This window comes from Rhinoraja longicauda, chromosome 5 (assembly GCF_053455715.1).
Source record: "Rhinoraja longicauda isolate Sanriku21f chromosome 5, sRhiLon1.1, whole genome shotgun sequence".
Classification (NCBI taxonomy): domain Eukaryota; kingdom Metazoa; phylum Chordata; class Chondrichthyes; order Rajiformes; family Arhynchobatidae; genus Rhinoraja; species Rhinoraja longicauda.
In genome coordinates, this window is record NC_135957.1 from 50,622,086 (window position 1) to 50,628,085 (window position 6,000).

Sequence of the window (6,000 nt, forward strand, 5' to 3'; positions counted from 1 at the left end):
GCCTTCTCCCCATACCCCCTCACTCCGCTATCCTTAAGAGCTCTATCCAGCTCTCTCTTGAAAGCATCCAACGAACTGGCCTCCACTGCCTTCTGAGGCAGAGAATTCCACACCTTCACCACTCTCTGACTGAAAAAGTTCTTCCTCATCTCCGTTCTAAATGGCCTACCCCTTATTCTTAAACTGTGGCCCCTTGTTCTGGACTCCCCCAACATTGGGAACATGTTTCCTGCCTCTAATGTGTCCAATCCCCTAATTATCTTATATGTTTCAATAAGATCCCCCCTCATCCTTCTAAATTCCAGTGTATACAATTCCAGTATTCACCACCGTCTGACTAAAGAAATTATTAAACATGCAGGAAATATTGCTGAAAATGTTCCTGAAAAGTGTTAAATGCTCCATTTAGCGGGCCAACTTGGGGGGTTTTTTCCTGCTGCTAATGCACAACTACAAAATTTAATAATAGGATTAACAATTTAAATCTGACAGGAATGCAGCGCAGATTATGATTGCCTAACTCAACCGCATGGCTCTGGCCTTGAAAAATTAGTATTAACTGATTTGCAAGTGTCTTATCTCAGAGTAGAATTCTTTACATATTATCATTGTAATAAACTTGAAATGCTTAGCCAATAAATCTGAAGCGACAGATAGAATATTAATAGAGAAAAGATAAGTAAAATCTTCTCCATCATTTCTCCCACTGTTGCCTCCAGCTCATATGTATTCCTTTTTTCAAATGAAACGAGATTTTCATTAACAAAGCAGTCATCCCAGTCATATAAAATGGCTACAGTGCTAGAAGTGGAAGCAAAACATACAGATTTTGATTTGAAACATGTTGAATGTACATTGTGTTAAGGAATGGGAACTCTTTGAAGTGGATTTTTTAATAACATTCATCATATGCTTGCATATATCCAATGATATTTTCATTAAATTTTGTTTTCAGGAAGTTAAATAAACATTGAAACAAGGCATCTGTCTATTTCAGATTAAGAATTTGAGTCCAATGCAGAAGGTATGACTTGTGGTCTGGAAATGTTGACACAAGATTATTTAGGGAAATAGAGAAAGAAAACATGTTTTGATGATAAAACTGACCCTTTTCCTGTCAAACTCAGAAGGGGTTAAAGGCCTATTAACAGTCCACACAGTAAACCATGAACAACTTGGCAATTTACCTTGCCGACCACATCCTGACAAAAAGCACAGGCTGTGTAATTTTCACATGTGTGCTGAACACAAAATGCTTCGACTTCTAACTATATTTTCCACAACAACTTCAATCACACATCCTAGCGATCAAGAGAAAATGATCTGCCATATTGACCCCACACACTTTCTGCTGAGGATCACAGGTGATGTTTCATGTGTTGTACTTTTGTTTCGTAATAAAAAAGGATGTTTGAACTGCTGCATCCAAATGAATTTGGTAAGGGACAAGTGTGTGCTTCTGCATTAATGATTGTGCTGCATAACCTCAATGTGCAAGGTTAGGTCATAAAAATAATTGTCATTTCGAGTCTGTTAAACACAAGGAATTCAGGATGAAGGAAGATGGGTTACAGATTGCAGAGAAAAATTAAAAGCATCTGACTTCTCGTGCCACCGTTGCAACTGCAAAAACCATCTGGAAAGGAAGAAAGAAAAGTCAAGGATATTGACGGAGACAGAAAATAGCACAAGGTCTCATTGGTGGATTTTAAAGAACTGGGAAAGATGTTTTGAAGCTGAGCTAGAGAGGTAATGATCTCCAAGGCATTCCCGCAACCACTTGCTAGTAAGGTTAGAGACAAGAGGTAGCAATTGTTGACAAAGCTGGAATCAATGTCTGTCCTCATGAGCAGGTTGGCTGGAGCCATGGGGGGATGGGCACAGGAAGGCAGCAGTGAAACAAGAAAAATGTGCAAGAAGCATTGGGAGTAATAAATAGAAACAAACAAGAAACAGTTTTTTTTTGGCAAGACCAGCTTTAAAAGAGTGTAAAAAGACCTGCAAAGACATGACAGTTAAACAGCACAGAAACAACCCCTCGACTCAAGTTGTCCATGCCAACCAAGATGCCCTATCTAAGCTCGTCTCATTTGCCTTCCATTTGGTCCATATCCATTTAAACCTGTCCAAGTGTCTTTAAAATGTTGTTATAGTGCCTTCCTTAACTACCTCCTCTGGCAGCTTGTTCCAAATACCTGCCATCCTCTGAGTAAAAAAGTTGCCCCTCAGTTTCCTATAAAGTCTTTCCCCTCCCACCTTAAACCTATGTACTCTGGTTCTTGCTTCACCAACAATGGGTAAAAGACTCCACATTCACCCTATCAATTCCTCATGTTTTTATACACGTCTATAAGATAGGTTTGTCTTATATGATAGGACATAAATGCAAGTCATAGAGTTAGGAGCATAGAAACAGATCCATTAGTACATCATATTTATGCAGACCATCATGCTATCTATACTAATTGCACTTGTCTACATTATTTCCATATCCCTCTATGCCCTGTTTGTTAACCTACCTGCCTCTTGAATCTTGTTACTGTTTCTACCTCACCATCTCCTCTGACAACTCATGCCAACTACTTTGTGTGGAAAACAATACTCCTCAGATCCCCTCTAGGCTTCCTCCCTCTCACCTTAAATGTATGCCCTGTAGTTTTGGACATCCCAACCATGGGGAAATGATTTTGGTTATCTATCCCATCTCTGCCTCCCATAATTTTATATATCTCTATCATTTCACATTTCGGCCTTCTCCGTTCCAGGGAAAATAAACTGACCTTATCCAATTTATTCTATCCAATCCACACCCACATTTTCCCCTAACCTGCCCCTCTTTCCCCTTCCCCCTGATCCTCTTCCACCTATATTCCTTCCTACAAACTGAATACATGACAGTCACTCACCAAAGAAGAAGATGGTGCTGGTGTCTCAATAGACAATAGACAATAGGTGCAGGAGGAGGCCATTTGGCCCGTCGAGCCAGCACCACCATTCAATGTGATCATGGCTGATCATTCTCAATCAGTACCCCATTCCTGCTTTCTCCCCATACCCCCTGACTCTGCTATCCTTAAGAGCTCTATCTAGCTCTCTCTTGAATGCATTCAGAGAATTGGCCTCCACTGCCTTCTGAGGTAGAGAATTCCACAGATTCACAACTCTCTGACTGAAAAAGTTTTTCCTCATCTCAGTTCTAAATGGCCTACCCCTTATTCTTAAATTGTGGCCCCTTGTTCTGTACTCCCCCAACAGTGGGAACATGTTTCCTGCCTCTAACGTGTCCAACCCCTTAATAATCTTATACGTTTCATCTCAGCAATAGTAGATGCATTTGAGATTCTGGATGGTCTACAACTTGATAAAGGGAAGATTTACTAGAAAGGGAATCTTCATTTAAGGTGGATAAGTCACCTGGTTCAGATAGAATGCATCCTTAATTGCTAGGGGAAGTTAGTGAAGGATTTGAGGAGGCCCTGGTTGTAATCTTCCAACTGTCTATAGATTCAGAAGGAGTACTCAATGACAGAAAAAATAGAAATCTTGTACCCTTGATCAAAAAGGGCAGAAGGATCAACTAGTGACAACCAAGCAGTCACTTCAACCTCAGTAGTGGAGAAAACTCTGGAAACTATAAGCAGGGACAAAGTGTAGATTTGTGTGGCTTGATTTTTTTTCTTCATGTGTTTTTTGCTTCTATTGCCAAACACCTTTATTAGTGATTATATGATTTTAAAGGTAAATCATATCTCCCTAACATGGTTGAGGTTTTTGATGATACGACAGAGAGGGTTGAGGAGAGAAATGTGATGCTGTGGTTAAAATATGGATTTCCAAAAAAGGATTTGTTAAGCTGCCGTAGAACAGTCATGTCGTCAAGATTGAAGGACATGGAATTAGAGGCTGCAGCAGCAGAACAGAAAGTTGACTAAATAACAGGTAACAGGAGTCATACTGAAAGGTAATTTTTTGGGGACAGAGGTGAAGGGTACAGTGAAATTCCTCATGGAACAGTATAAGGACTATTTGGGCTTGCCTATAAAAGGCACAGTTTCCAAAGATGCATATCAAACAAAATCTGAAGGTATATTGAACTGTGAGAAAAGTAGTAATTATGATGACTCTTTATAAAAGAATGACTTGACCAAAGCCTTAGTAATACTAAATCTCTGGGCTCCACAGTTTAGAAAAGAGGTTAAAGCTTAAAGATTGCAGAAAGATTTTCTAAAACAATTCTAAGAATAAGTGCCTTTACTTATGTTTATAGATTGGAGAAACTAGGGTTGTTCTTGGAATAATGGAATTAAGGTTTCATGGGAATCTCATCAAGCTATTTAAAATCATGAAGAATATAGACAGAATGGTTAGAGAAATAGTAGAAACAAAGAACTGCAAATGCTGGTGTAAGAAAATAACTGCAGATGCTGGTACAAATCGAAGGTATTTATTCACAAAATGCTGGAGTAACTCAGCAGGTCAGGTAGCATCTCGGGAGAGAAGGAATGGGTGATGTTTCGGGCGCACAAAGGGACACAAAGTGCTGGAGCAACTCAGCAGCATCCGTAGAGAACATGGATAGGTGATGCTTGATCACCTGCCCATGTTCTCCAGAGATGCTGCCTGACCTGCTGAGTTACTCCAGCACTTTGTGTCCTTTTTTTAATATAGATGGAGAATATGTGTTCTATTGACAGACATACAGTGTCATGAATCAGAGCACATAAAATAAAGAATGATAGGCAAAAGAACCAAAAATAACATGTTAAAGCTTTTTTATGTGGTGAATGGTTACAGATCAAGTGGTCATATTCAATTCCAGAGTTATGAGTGTTATGGGAACAATGAGGCGAAAGTGAAGATGATATCTAACTGGATTATTCTTTCATTGAACTGATATGAATTCAACTGGCCAAATGTCCTTCTTCCGTTCTATAACCATTCTGACTGTGAAATACAATTGCAAGTTGAGGCAATTGAGTGAGGGGGGGGGGGGGGGGAAGGGTTCCCTTCATTCCTTGTGGGATGTGAGCATTGCTGTCAAGGAGAGCATTTGTTGCCTATCCATAGCCGTCATTTACAAAGTGTCATTGACCCACTTTCCTGAAGCACCACCGTCGTAAGGTCATAAGTGATAGGAGCACAATTAGGCCATTCGGCCCATTGAGTCTACTACGTTATTCAACCATGGTTGATCTATCTCTCCCTCCTAACTCCATTCTACTGCCTTCTCCCCACAACCCCTAACACTCCTTGAGGCAGGAGAAAAATAACTTCTGGTCAGCAGCTCTACCAGTGGCACTGTGGCACAGCTGGTAGAGTTGCTACCACACAGCGCCAGTGATGTGGGTTTGATCCTGATACCGGGTGCTGCCTGTGTGGACTTTGTACATTCTTCCTGTGACCATGTGGGTTTCCTCCGGGTGCTTCGGTGTCCTTCCACATCCCAATGGCAATTGGGTTTGTAGGTTAATTGGTCTCTGTAAATTGCCTAAAAGTGTGTAGGGGTTGGATGAGCAAGTGGGATAACAGAACCAGTGTGAGCGGGTGATCAATGATCTTGGTGTGACTTGCTGTGTCGAAGGGCCTGTTTCCACGCTGTATTTCTAAACTTAACAATGGAACAAATTGTGGTTAACTGAGCGTTAATAATTTGCTAGGTGGAATTTTATTTTATTACCTAGTAATAAAAATGGACACCAGATATTCTATTGTTACAGGTGCTTTTTCTTACTGCAAAAACATGGGAGTAAAGGGTAAGGATTGAGTTGGATTTGACTGTCGTTTGCTTTATGATCTTTATGCGAGGTTTCAGCTTCAAAACTTTTGGTAGCAAAAACCACAAATCTGAAACTACTTCAATGCTCAGATTGCAGAGGTCGGTCTTTTCCATCAAAGCCAGGAGGGTGTGCCTGCACCTGTAAAAATAAAGCCTAGAGTCTTTGTGCAACTGCTACAAGCTCAGGATGTCCAACGCATTTTATAACCAATTAAATACTTTGG